Below are 15,850 nucleotides of genomic sequence, written 5' to 3'. Positions count from 1 at the left end.
CTCATGATAATAAATAGAACACTTAAGAGTTATTGGATCTAGGTGATTCTCACAGAGGTGAAGCACTAGGACTTCCCTTAGTTTCATTTTTAGTTTTTATAATTAATTTCAATTTATAGTTTTTGCTCCACTTTTATACGTGTTATTTTTTTCATTTTAGTTTTTCATAATAGATTTTTATGGGAATTTTTTTTAGATGATAACTTCTAAGTATATTGTAAATTAAATAAAAATAATAATTTATTTGATTTATTACAAAATTAAATTTTATTTTACTTAAAGGAAACACCTATTAGCTCATCGTTGTGTAACGCCCCGCCAAGGGATCCAAAAGAATTAACCTAAAGTTTTACTAAGTTTGCTAAACATTTTTTTTTAAAGTAAGAAAGTATAACATACACATCAAACACATAGTAGCGAAAGAAATAACATGTAATCATAAACAAACATGCATAACAAGTTACATTCCTTAAGGATCCCAAGACATTGAGTCACATTTAAAAATAATTAATCCTAAGTCTAACAACTATCATATCCACATGAAAGAATAATAAGAAAGTCCAATGTCCATATAATATACATTTGTTTTGAATGCCTCTTGGCAAATTAAGTTCGGAATGCTCATTCATCCACTGTACATGTCATAGGGAATGAAAGGCTTAAAAGAATATACATTTGTTAAAGTAGAAATACATCACCCTCTAATCCATGATACAAAGTACAATAAAATAAATGAAATCATTCACCATACATGATATATCCATACATCCATAATGATAAAACATCCATCATAAGATCTAACCATCCATCATAATAATCCAGGAAGAGAATGAAGGTAAATGCCAACCAAGAAAGCTCTAGCCATGGTGACGACGGACGGATCTCAATGGTAAGAGTAAAAAGCACTACCACCTAACAGCGTGGAACCTAAATGGCCCACTCCCACCGCGCTGAGGAGATAGTCTTAAGTCCCAAACAAGATATCAAAACGCAAAACACAAGTACTCTCTAAGTCTGGAAAATCCTAAAAGTACACTAACTCAAAGGTTCCAACATAGATAGACATCTAGACCCAGAGGCACACAAGACATGTAGGAAACCTGCTATGCAAGCGGGAAAGTGTCATCACAGAAGTCACGTTGGAAGTTACCCGAGCAATCCCTTAGGAATCTCGGGTCCCCTATGATTCTGCGGCCACTAGTATCCTCTCGTACTGACGAGGCATACTACGGAATGCAAGGTCGTAACCAAGCATTCTCTCTACCCCATCCTAGTCTGTACTAACACTCAAGGCATGTGAGAGAACATACAGTTATCTTATTAGGTTCATTTAATTCAGTATTTAGGTGAGATATTTTCACTTATTAAAACAAACAACTTACAATGAGTCATGCCCAGAGCCGCTTCGGGTCTCCCGTCCCTCATTGCAAGCCACTTCCCGACACTACACATAGATAACCTACCCTAGGCTCATGAAAACACAAATCAAAGAATCATAATAAAATCACCTCAGTCCTATACAAGCGACTAAAAGCATCATAAATATAATCCACAATAATCACATCAGTTCTCCACGAGCAACTGATAAGCATCAAATAATAATCATGATGATCACAACAGTTCTCTATCAGCAACTAAAGGCATCCATGATAAATCACAATATCCAAAGGTTCTCCAACAAGCAACTAGAAAGTATCCCAAAAATAAATCACAATACTAATCGAAGACTCCAAAATGGTCAAGTCACACATGTCACAACATGACATCATCAAGAGCATAGCAATAACACTTCAGTCCCATCAAGGCGACTGGAAAGCAACCCAAGTACAACTGATTGATGACTCAAAAATGGTTAAGTCAGGTAACTCAAATACATACACCATCAGCTTCTCACAAGGAAACTGGAAAGTAATAACAAACAGTAAATACAATATGTCATAGAGCATACTAATCACATTACCATGGTTGAGTTAAGAAAGATCAAGACCAAAACATCATAACATCACAATCACATAACCGCCGAGCCTCTAGTAACAACCTAAAATGGTCAACACTCTAGAACCACCCAAAAACTCCCAAAGCATAGATAGTACAAACTAAATAGTACAGTTCAAAGTCTAAATTTGATTTGAAAGCATACAGTTGAATTAAAGGTAAGGTTCCAGTTTCCAGTTAAATGTATGTTCCAAGTAAATAAGTCTCGTAGTTCACCCTTTCAATTAACCCATTCTTCTTTTTAAATAACATATAAATTTACCCCATTTATATTTAAAGTGAATTAAATCAAATTTAATAAGACTAATTATTAGTTATTTATAAAATAACTAGATGATTAACATTTAATTAATCATTATAATTTAAATTTTTTAGTAAATTTAATTATAACCTACAACTATATTAATATTTTATTAATTATTAATTACTTAATAATTAACATATTATTTAATAAGAATTATTAATAACTAAATTAAAATAAACTATATTAAATTTAATATTAATTAATTTAACACTTACTTAGATAACTATTATTAAAAACAATATTAATAAATTTATTTTAATACAACATAATATAACTTTATTAATTATAATAATAAAACAAGAAATTTTTTTATAAAAAAAATACATACCTATATGTGTTTAGGGCTCGCCGGCCAAATAAAGCCTTGCGGCCCTTTTAAAAAGGATGTCGCAGGCTTAAAAGCCGTGCAGCCCCTATACCTTCATAGGTACACTGCGAATGCTACAGACCGCAAGTTGTAATTATAATTTTTTTAAAAAAATTTATTAAACCTTTCTTTAAAAAAAAAAAGTTTTTCAAAGAGTGATATATATATTATTATTATTTTAATATATATTTTTGTTTAACAAATTTAAAACTAACGCCCCTTCCAAACATGTATAATTAAATACAATCTCCTTTCAAATTGAATAAGCTATGTAATTCATTTTATTTATTTTTAAATTGATTCTAATTAAATTATTAAAATCTTTTATCAATTATAAAATTTAAATATAACAAAATTCTCAATTGATATAATAATTTATATATACATATTTTTCATCCTTATTCTGATAGAGAAGATATTACCAACTATCTAAATTTTTACTTTAGAATTTATTTTATTATTATTATTATTATTTTTAAAATTCAATCCCTCCCAAATTCAATCGTATTTTCTTTAAGCTAGAAGATGAGGGTTCCTAACTAATTTATTTTTCTTCTAAACATATTTTAACAATACCCTATCGTAGATTCAGAACCAAAGAACAAGAGATTCATGCAATGAAACCTAGAGACTTGATTTTAACAATCACGAAGAAGATAGGAATCTAAAATTGCATAATTTAACCAGTGATCAAAGCATAAGACCCTACCTGATCCTGATGCTAATACGAAGTCCCCGAAAACTGTGAGAGGATTCGCTCCTCTTCAATATCTTTCCTATAATTCTCTTTTTGAAATTCCCTTCCAAAAATTGTCTCCCAAAATTCTTGTCTCCAAAAATTCTTTCCCAAATTCGCCGTCCCTCAAAATGAACCCCCAAAGTTGTGATAAGGAGTTTTCTCCTCAAATCGGGGCACTGATTGTGCATTCACCCGAGAGGACTCCTTACTCACTAGACTCAAACTCCAAATTAATTCTATTAATCTTTCTTTATCTTGCATTAATCTTTTCATGCACATTAAATTGAATTATTAATTAACTTTATTTAATTTTCCCTGTTGACTTCTATTTTAATCTTTATTACTTTTAATCCCATGCACACTTTATGAAATTGAAATAACATTATTATTTTCTCTTATTTTATCTTTTTAATTAATTTCTTTTATTTTAACCTCATGCATACATCATGAGGACTAGAAACCTTTTAATAATTTAATATCTTTTCCACTTTAATTTTATTTTAGAAACTTTAATTGATAAAATATATAATTAACTTAAATAACAATAATATTTAGCATTTATTTAAAAATGAACTCTAAATATATTATTATTAAATTAAATAGATATTATCATGTTCTAAATTTATCCTTGAACTTTAATTTCCAAATTTAATTCTTTTTATTTTATTAATTTCTCAATTAATTAAATATAATTAAATATTAAAATGTCATAATGATTTTTCATTAAATTAAATCATTAATTAATCTTTTAATTAGACTTAATTAATAGAAAATACACCAAAGACTCTTAAAGACAACATACGAAAACCCATCATAGCAAAACACATACTAAATCAATTAAAGGATTATAATCACGAAATTACATCATTTGATGCATTTGAAGGGTACTTAACTTAGATACTTGTCCTAATTATCAATTAGGATAATTGGCTAAAGGGTTTAGGATTTGGACTTAAGAGTTTATCTCCCCTCTCTTACCATTGAGATAATGCGATAGGGTACGCTCATCCTGGCGTTTCAGGAAAGTCGATACCCGGCACCTGCAACCTGCATAAAATTCACGCATCTACAGACACAATATTTTAACCTAAATAGACAATGGCAGGAAGTGGTGCATCGTATAGATCCCAACTAGCAGGTGACTATGACTCCCTTCCTTAACCACATCAAAAACACCATACATAAATACAACAAACATGCACACCATACACATGCAGTATGGGGTAAGTATCCATAAGAAAGCACATGTGATAATAAACCATCTAACTAATCATCATCGATAACTGAAAACACTGAATAATCATCATACATGCATGAAATACAGAGTACCAAGTAATGTCATTATATAATAAACTAAATGTAAAACAATATCTAATAATCTGAATGTGATGCTACTAAACATCAAGTATCAAATGGCCTAAAAGAGTTTGGCAATTAAAACAAAATGTGAACTTGGGGCAGGCACTAAACGTTGCAAGCACAAAAGCTTGCGACTGCTAGTTATTGCTACTATTATTATTATTAGTTAATCACTTATACACACACACACACACACACACACACACACACACACACACACACACACAATTAGGGAGAAAAATCTTTAGACTCACAACACTTTGACAAATCTTGGGGTTCTCGTGGGGAGGAGAACAAGAGGCATTACCCACAAGAGCACCCTTCAAGATACAATACTTTTCAACAGACACCACCTTAGCATGCTCCTTAATAAGAGTATGACCCTTGGAGGACACACCCAAAAAGGCTAGGTAATCAATTAGAGAATCCACAGAGGAATCAAACTACTTTGAGTCAACTCCAAAAGTTAAAATGTTAAGGGCTCTGAAGCTTAGGGATCCACTTTCCTTGGGCCCCCAGGTTGGAAGTAAGCACCAACAACAAGTCTGGAGAGATAGGGGGACTCGAATCAAAGGCCAAGAAGCCCTCACATATCATTAGCACACAAGAAATTCAAAGAGTGGAAGAGCAGGAAATTACAAGTTTTAAAGCTCTATAAGAAAGATTTGTAAAATAACATGGTTATATATTCTTAATGATATATTATTATTATATTTTTTATTAATAATTATTATATTAATATGATACCAATAATATCTTATATCATTGTCCTTATAGACTATGTTATTTTATTATTTTTATTTGTGATTTATTACTCAATTTCTTTCTAGGTAGGAGACATTAGAACCACTCAAGATGCATGAGAGTTGGGACCAGTCAATGGAACTACATGCTCAAAGAGAACAAAATGAGAGAGATCATGATGAATGATCAACTCTACCAAGTACAATAATCTTTGATGAGCATTGAATCAAAGGTGAACTCAACTGTCTTGCTCATCCCTCTGCGAATAATTTGGGAGATGGAAAGGAGGTTGGAAGATAGTGAAGGGAACCAAATAACATTATTGCATTTGCCATCGTCAACCTTAAGAGAACCACTTCCACCAATACCCATGCGTGTGTATTCATTTATCAAAATCAATGGAAAAGTATGATTCTCAAAGGAAGAGAAACATTCCCTTCGATGATGCCATACTATGAGAAGATCTTGAATCAAAAAGTCACCTATTGAACTAAGTGAGTGTAATGTCCCCATTTTTAGCAAGTTCCTGCAGTTGGTTCAGTCAGTTCACCATTGTGACCCTTGTGAGCTGACAGTGACTGTAATAATGACTCGAAAAGACTCTAATATATAACTCTAATTACCTTTTAGGGGTTTTGTCTCCACTAGCTCTAAAATTATAATTACTTTATTTAATTATTTCTTTCATGCACAAATAATCTGTTTTTAGTTGAGAATATTCTTTTATTAGTCTTTTATTTATTTCTCCACTTTTCTTTCAAAGTAATTACATTAAAAGATATTTATCTATTACTTAATTAATACAACTAACTTAAGTGCATTATTTAAATGTCATAAATTTTAAATCTTTGTTAATTAAATAATAATGCTACCCAATAATTAAAGTTTAATATTTAATATTTAATTTTCAAATCTTTTTAACGTAGTTTTCTAATAATATAGTAATACCTTAATAGTAATATTTAAGAAATGAAAAAATAAAGTGTTTTGATTGGTTGAAACTAATTAATAATAATATTGGCTACAACAAGTACAACAATAGACTTATATTGATTGTTAAAATTTATTCATATAAAATCTTTAAAATCATATATTCATGTTTAATCAAAATACATAATTCTTTGTCAATTTAATGTAACACAATAAAAATAGAAATTAATATTTTTTGAATATATAGTAATATAGAGCCACTTTTGTGGAGTTCACATAAAAGTATAGAAATGAAAATAGATCCTTTATAGATACAGAATATATTAGAAATGGAAACAAATCTTTCAAAAATCAATTTATAACAAGTACCATAAGTTATAATAACTTAATTAGGTAGAGTAGTAAAGATAAAAAAATAATAATTATAAAAGAACAAATTGATTTAATTGTAATGATAATATTTAATATAATTTAATTAATACTTGAACTATATTTACATTATCATTACAACCAATTCAATTCACATACACACACTTCTAATTAATTAAGGGCCCATTTGGCAACAGGAATACAAGTGGAATAGGCATATGTAAATTCTTAAAATTTTGAATTCTTTGTTTGGATGCACCAAACCAAATAGGAACACAAAGTAAAATTGGAATACGTATTCCAATTTTGGCCCAAAAATGAGGTTTTGCAATTCCACCCAAATAGTTTAAATTGGAATATGTATTCCTATTCTAATTTTATTTATTTTAGAAAACATAAAATTTTGGGTCTGTGAATTCCCCATCAAATTTTGGCTGAACCAAATAGAGAATAGGAATACATAGCCCCATTTTTTATTCCAGAATAGCTATTCCTATTCCCCTATTCCTATTCCTACAGCCAAACGAGCCCTAACCTATTATAACTTGGGACCTTGCGACAAAAATTCCAATGAGGTCAACTCCATCAATTTGAAGCTTTCCTCCATCTCACCAAATGCTCACCCAACAGAGATAGATCCCCCATATAGAGATAGAGATTGATCTCGCCTAGAGGGAGAGGGCCTATCTATATCCATGCCTTCGATTGACTATATATAGTTCACTATATAGTTGGTGATTTCTGCATGCACGATGCCACTCTCTGTTGGCCTATATATTCAGGGGGCAACATATATGGATAGAGATAGAGGATGCTAACTATTGACTCTTGACTATTAGTCTAGCCTAGTCTCAAGAACTCACTGGATATAGATATAAAGACATCCCCCACCTCTAAGATAAAGTAATATATATTAGGTTATCACCATTGTCGCATTTCCAACCGCTGCGTATCATGCAATTGCCTCATATGGTTAAGTGTGACTATGATTGTCTTATTTCCGAAAGGCTTAGCTAATGATGATTGTGCATGCATAGTGTTGCAGACATGGGGCTGATGATGTAGATGCAATTAGTGGGTTGGTTGGAATTGGTCTTACTTACGGTGCCGGCTATGCTCCAGACAGAATGTATCAAAAGTCAATTTTTTTTCTCCTTCAAATCTCTAAAAACACTGTGATATTTTCTTAAATTTTTTGTTGTTTTCGCTTACAAAACATGTAGATCATGAAGAAAAAATGCTGAAAATTTCAATGAAATCTATAATATTTCTTATTTTTTCAATTTTAATCAAAGACACCCCCATCTAAGTGTCCAAACACATACATCCACATCCACATGATACACCAACCAATAAAAACATATTTAACCTCTACAAGATTAGGTATTAGAAATTTAACAATTGAGTGAGGACTAATAATTAACTTTTTCTCACAAACGAAACAAGTACACAAGTCAATATCCTCTGGGATAGGCTAATCTCCAGACAAAATGCACTAAAGACAAAACAAAGTCAAATTTAATTTGTTTCCAGATTCACAAGAACATAGTGAATTTTTTTCAATTTTTTTATTACAAACTATGTAGATCATAAAGATCAAATGCTGAAACTTTCGAAAAAATCCATGATGTTTTTGATTTTTTGAAAATTAGTCAAATGTACAGTTTGTAGGGAGGACTGCAGCGTCCATATCCTATTCTGCACATTTTGATGGCACTGTTTAGAGTTCGTATTTGAGGAACAGCCCTGCTTCTTGGAACTTATCTTCCACTGCCGTATCCATACGCCTGTTCATCTCTGGTGTAAAGTAGTTTTTCCAGTCACCTACTTCACCCTTACGAAAGAGAGATCTATGGTCCAGATTCGTATTTTTGTAATTAGTTTTCCCAGTTTTGTTAACATCTAGAGCGGAGAGAGATTGAAAACTGCACTGACCGTCTATGCGGCGAACGTCTTCATCCGTCAAAGAAGATTGACCGAGGAAATCTGAAATCTTTCTGACGTGGGACAAAGAATCCTTCTTCATATCTTCGTAAGTCAAAAACAAGATGTTACTTTGAATTCTACTGGCATTCCAAAAGCCCAGGACATGATCAACGTAAGGACCATAGAGAGAGACGCCATTAACGAAGGAGTCAAAGAACACTTCCTTAGAAACTGGAGATCCAGCAGGTTCACCGTTGTAGACGGCTTGTATTGCAGGCAAGAACTTCCAGTGGGAGACAAAAGTGTCCTTTGGATTTCGAGCGATGTAGATGATTCGGCAGCCCAAAGACGACGTGATTTGAGGTGGAAGAGCAGAGAAAGGAAGATGGGTGCCCAACAACCTTGGGGAGGGCATTTCTTCGATTGCTATATTGGAGAGATCAGCCATTGATCTTGAACTCGTGATGTAGTTGATTCCTAACTGAGTAATCAACTCGTGTGGATTTTTGTCCTTCAATATATCGCCCTTACTTTCGCTCATAATGCTGGCAACCATGGATTTCAACCAGGTGGTTCCTGTCTTCATTCCAGAGCACACAAACACATCATCCTCCCGCGCTTTGAACTGCGACGACATTTTCATCATCGCATCCAAAGTGGTGGGCTCGTAGAAGAATCCATCGTGTTCAACTACTTCAAATCCAAGTCCCACAACTGAACTCGACGCCGCCGAAGACATATTCGAACAGAAATGGATTAATCTTTGCCCAAACTTGAGAATGGCAACTGTGACCGAATATTACTTTTATCATCGATGATATATTAGCATTTTCGCTGCTAAAGAACAGTTCATTTCACATCTTTTCTATCTGTACCTTGTCCCCACTATCACTATCCTCCACATGCATGTGGATCAATCTATTCAGCTAGCACTTGTTCCTGACAGGCCAAGTCATATCGATCAATCTATTCAGCGAGCACTTGTTCCTTCTTGACAGGCCAAGTCATATCAATCACATGGTACAATTTAAAATAGAAGATATTTGTGAAGAAGTCAAAGATTTTTTTTGAGATGGGTAAACTTTTGCATGTGAAGATCACATGCTACAATTTAAAATAAAAGATATTTGTGAATAAGTCAAAGATTTTTTGAGATGGGAAAATTTTTGCATATGAAGATCACATGCTACAATTTAAAATAAAAGATATTTTTTTGAGATGGGTGAACTTTTACATATGAAGATAAATCACACATGCACAATATGTTGTTGTAAAATACATATTGAATTTTCTAACCATTTTGATATTTTAAATCATATATAGGGAAGAGGACTTAGTAGTTGTGCACTCTAATTTCGTGTTTCTCAAAATCTTATGTAGAAAATTTAAATCACTCTCATTTTTTGATAGTAGCTTACTTGTCAAGTCCCCTGCTTATAACTAAGGTTTTAGAGCCACATCATCAAAAATGATGCCACATCAGTATGTTTTTTGTCAAAGTGTCCAAAACAGTCTAAAAAAAAAGTGAGACCAATCATAGTGCATTGGAGACCTCATACTTGTGCAGCTAACGTGGCATTACACTATTGGTTGTTTTTTGAAAAAATGGACACTTTTCATTCACTTATGAGTAATCATCATTAACAAAAACAACTTTAAAGTCACATCCATTGGTACAATCTTGTCAAAAATGTTGGATATTAAATCAACCAGTATGGGTATTAAGTTAACAACTACTGTCACAACTATTGGAATGCGCATAACTACTGGGTCCTCTCCCCTATGTGTTTTTGCTTTCTAAGTGTGTTTTCTAGAATTATGACATGGATGAGCCACCTATATCTTCAAGGGAATTCATATCTAACATTTTATGTAAAATAAGAAACGGTTAACAATTTTACAAGATGTCATGCTTGGATGGTACATGCTTAATTTGTGGTTCTCTGCAACTTTTATCAACTTGTGAATATATGGATAGTACACATGCAATTGAAAATGAAATAGTAAATTACAAAAAAAATAAGACAGTGACATATGCTATAAAAGATGAGAAACTGAGTAAAAGATGTGATTTACTGATTGAAAATATTTCAGTGTATGAATTCATGAAGATTTTTTGTGAAAAGATTATTTACGAGTATGCAAGGCATACATATAGAGGTCGATGACTGGATTTGCAATTCAAGTTGTGTAAGGATACATTTTCATTGGATATCATTGTTTTGGTTGTAGACTTCGTACAGAACTACACACTACAACCACAAAATGAAGTGTAAGCAAAGTATTATACTTTTCTATAGGTTTTCATATTTGTTCACATAACATTCATATATTCACCTACAAGAACAGAGGATGACAAAAAAATATTGAGGGAGTATCATTATTACATCAACGATGATCAATCACATTCTATAGAGTTTGTATATAGTTGTTTTCAACTATTTTATGGCGATTTGACTAACATGGATATACCATATTGCTAGCATATTATTTGGTCAGATAATTGTGCATCTCAATTTGAGAATACACTGATGTTCTATTGGTTCAGTAGGATGCACAGGTTGTCTAGAATTCAATATATGTAGAATTTCAAAGAGGCTAGTCATGGAAAGGGAGAGCAAAATAGTGTAGGCGCATGCATCAAAAGAGCCTTAGCTCGTGAAAAACTAAAGTATAAAGATGGAGCAACATTGATAGATGCAAAATCCATCATCCAATGATGTAACACTACAATGAGTTCAGGTAAGGAAGGTGAGTCTACGGTTCATAATTTTTTTTAGTTGATAGATAATACTAACATTGCACAATGAGAATTGTTGCACACTAATAGGATCAAGTGAGTTGCACATTTTTAGAAGATCTGATGGAGGTTCACGGAGTATCCACACATGAAAAATGACATGCTATTGTCCATCATGTATAGAGGAGTGTAAGTCAACTAAATGGGTGAACAAATGGGATATACGAGTTTTTGGACCCAATTGACACCTATCATCCCCCACAAGCACCGAAAATGGTAGAGATAGATTCATCCATTGACTTTGACTACTTGTTTGATCTAGTACAACTTGGTAATATAGATATCTTTGTAAATTTAATATGTAACTTTATAACTTTTACCTTAGTATTTGTTGAATTAATGATTGTCTTTTGTACATTTATCATTGTAGGCCATTTTTTTGTTGTTATTGCACCTGAAGACAATGAAGAAGGGACATATTATTATTTTTGTGATAATGTCCAGGGTAAAAAAATTTGGATTACTCGGTTATAGATGGTGAAGATTTAGAGTACCATATAGGTGTGGTGGTTGTAACTGACACATGGCTTAGATGATATTCTATGAAGAACCCTAACTTGTGGTTATTCAAGGATTGACAAATAGAGAGGAAGATTGTTCATTATTCGAACCTTGCTGTTGCGTCAAATGTCCACTTGATAAAATATGGTAAAAAACCACATAATAAGACTCTTTGGAAGGTTCGTGAGTCAGACTATGAGGCAATACTAGAGACATTAAAATGTAGAGTAGATCTAATTGGTTCATTAGATTGAATATAATTAAAAAAACATGGAATCCTAAGGTAAAATGTTGTTAGGATTAGAAAACCAAGATATTTGGTTACCTAATAGGCCCTTGGAATCCTAACTAAGGTCATAGAATTGTCCTAGATGGACCCATTTGATCAAAAGATGTAAAGAGAAAAAATTGCTCAAAAGTTACAAAGTTGCTCAAAAGTTTGGACTCTCGAATTTATTGACATTGGCATTGGCATTGGCATTGCAGGGCAAAACCTCCAACCTCATCTCTAATGAACCTTTCCTTAAGCTCTAGTTCCATCTTCATCGGTTGTCAAGCCTCTGTTGCATTTTGATAAATCAGAAGTTTATCAACTTTTCACTAGTAAATTTTGACCTATTCTTTGACGAAACTTGGTCAAAATTTTGACCCATGTTTGTTGAATTTGTGAGAAGTGGTGCATCACAAAGTTCATGTGGATGCCTCTAACATATAAATCCTTGACCCAATTTAGATATGCCAAAATGGGTATACACACTAGCCTTGTTTGAGCTCCTTGAAGGCCTCTCCTTGTGCAATCTCTCATTTGTATGGCTTGCCATTTCAAGTCAACTTATCTAACCAATAGGATTTTTATGCAAAGTTCTTACTGAAGTTTTGGAAGTACCCAATGTTTCCAAGAAAGACTTAAGTCCAATGACATCTATAGGGGGCTCCGTATCAAGGACAAATCTCACTTTTTCTAGAATTATCTTCAATCCAATAATCTTACACAAAATGATTTTCTCACTTGGGAAATTATTATGCCAACTCTAGTTTCATATGATTAAGCCAAATTCACAATGTTGTGGGAGTGATTTAGTTTTTAATGGTTATACATTTATTTTCTTTTCATATATTTTGTATTTGTTCTGCACACACTTGCATGATATCTAGTCAAGTATATCTGCTTCACATTTGCAATAGAAAGATTGATTTCTAGATGAGTATGGAAGACTTATAGGCTTATACCGGGCCATACAAATCCATCACCTACTAGAAGGACTTTCTCGTAGGACGTAGAGTTTAAGAAGCAAGTAGTTCATACTTCAACTATTTGAATGAAGTTGCAGCATATTAATCGATTGAATTGAATAAGGTATTGTATATTTGGCACGGTTCAATTCAATGTTGATCATTTTGATAGGAATTTATGGAGTTTGGTAATTGCATTAGATACATCATTCTAAACCAAAATTTGACCTTTTCCCCAACAATTCATTGTGTAAGTAATTTTATTGCATTCTAATATTATTGTAGTCACAAGGTGTTTAAATGTCAAAAGTTATCTCTCTCATATTTAGTTTGCATGGCAACTATTTATATTAATGTCTACCTGCATATTTGCATAGTGTGGATCATCTATATGCTTTCAAAAGTAAAAAGTAATTGCATCTACATTACGGTTCTTTACATAGACATCTTAGTAACAATTTGAGAGCATTTAAAACACATTTGACATCAACATCAAGAAATAACATAAAGATTGTTTGCAATGTATTTAACGAAGTTCCTTGAGCCTCTAATTTTGAGGCTGAATTTGGCAAGGGATATTTCAGTGGTATAAGTGGGTGATCTTGCTAGCTTCTAGGCTAAAGAGAACTTGCAATACCTTCCCATCATATGAAGATTCATTGTCCTCCAAATAAATATGCAGAACACTTCTAGACTTTCCCTATTAAGAGGAAGTAAAATGATCTTTCAATTAGGATAGGATAATCTTGATCAATATTTCAATTCAAACAACAAAAGAAAAAAATATTTGAGCTTTACAACAAGATACAACCACATGATAACAGACTACATCCATTTTAGAAGATTATATTTTCTCAATACACTTGGAACAATATTAAGGATTCACAACATTTAAGCACGTGTCTACGATCTCTAAAGTAGGAGCAGAAATATCATGCAAATTAAAAAACCAAATTTAAACTTACCATGAAGGAAAGAAGTCTTATTAGAATGCTGCACCCATGTGTTCACAGCAAACAATAATAAGTTAATCACAATATTGGCACAAAAATGAATTGTACTTTATTCCCCAAATCAAGCACATACAAAATTTATGTGAACATAATCATTTAATAATATTGAATCAAAATTACTTATAAATACCTTGACATAGACCATATGGGATTCCACGTTTTTGGATGAACTGGACAATACACAAGTAAAGACAATAATAAAGTTTCCAAATAAATTAGTAACATTCAAGAAAGCATAAGAATAAGAAAATTTTGTAAGAAATCAGATCATGCAGAAGACCATCATAAAAACTTACAATCACTCATAGACATGCATATCCTCTTTCGAGTTGCAAAGTGCCCACTTGGTGTAATCATGCTGCAAGGGAGGTGAACAAAAATGTTGTAATTAATGCATCAATTTATTGTGAATTATTGTAAATTCTTGAAAAAAAGAATCAACTATTATTAAATTACATTCATCAAAAACTAAATTTTATGTACAAAGATGTCACATTTCATAGGAGAAGATAAGAAAGATATCTGATGCCTCGAGGCTTATATGGGTACTCAAGTGGAAATTTAAGTTTTCCATAATATACCCCTCATGACCAAATTTAAAGTGAACAATGTATGCTATAAGGAATATGATAAACATTAAATATCTTTGCTAAATATTGTTCAATATCTGGGGCAATAAATGTCTACAATTAGGCCAAGCAATAGGAGAGTATAAGCCATCTAAAATAAGCCCACAAAAAAGTGTATGAACAATCTACAGGTGCATGTGCTCAGGCAAACACTAATTGTGATGCACAAATAGAGAAATTTGAGCAAAACAAAACCCATGTGTCAATCCCACATTGTATTCCCAAAACCACATTAGACATATAATAGTAAACCAACATAGAAAATTACACCAACATATCTATGTTTCAGTTTAACAGGATATTAAATGCTTCATTCATCCATACATACAACATGATACACTTGTTTAATCACATGCACGGAACATATTTCCATATCAAGGAGAAAATATGAAAATAAGGAATCATAAAAAAATAATGAAAGAATGAATCATCTTTTGCTCACCATTATAGGCAAGGGAGCAACAAATATGGCTATTGAAACAACCACCCCAATGATCCCAACGAACAATTCTCATTCTGTACCATGAAAAGACAAAATAGAAATTGTAAGAATTGCAGCAAACAAAACCACAAGTCTAATGAACATCGTCAAAATTTTCATCTGCCACATCTAAGAAAAACACAAACATGTCATTAACATTATCAAATTTGTACAATCTATTAGTAAATATCAATTTTTTTGTTAATTCGATTGTGTTTTTTTTTAATATCAATATTATGAATCACATTCCGGGTAAGTGCACAAAGCTGTGGTGCCAAAAGGGGGGTATAAGTGGACATCTTTTTCCTGAAATCAGCAAATTCTGGACTTCAACAAGAATTTGAAGATAGTTACGCTCAAAATTTTAAGATATGACAAAAAAAAAAGTTGTAGTGCTTTGAATCTAGTTTCTAAACTACTAATTTTTTTTCAAAATGGTTTAGTTTTAGGTCCTCAAAAA

The 15,850-nt window shown here is 32.2% G+C and overlaps 1 pseudogene across 1 annotated transcript; it reads right to left on the bottom strand.

Annotated features, from left to right (window-relative positions):
- Positions 1 to 8,170: 8,170 nt before the first annotated feature.
- Positions 8,171 to 9,611, bottom strand: LOC149544276 (cytosolic sulfotransferase 17 pseudogene; annotated as a pseudogene). Its single transcript, XR_016355276.1, has one exon. The product of XR_016355276.1 is annotated as a cytosolic sulfotransferase 17 pseudogene (transcript).
- Positions 9,612 to 15,850: the final 6,239 nt, after the last annotated feature.

This window comes from Cupressus sempervirens, chromosome 8 (assembly GCF_028749045.1).
Source record: "Cupressus sempervirens isolate cs-2001-9-10 chromosome 8, ASM2874904v1, whole genome shotgun sequence".
Lineage (NCBI taxonomy): Eukaryota > Viridiplantae > Streptophyta > Pinopsida > Cupressales > Cupressaceae > Cupressus > Cupressus sempervirens.
This window is presented reverse-complemented; position numbering and strand designations above follow the sequence as displayed.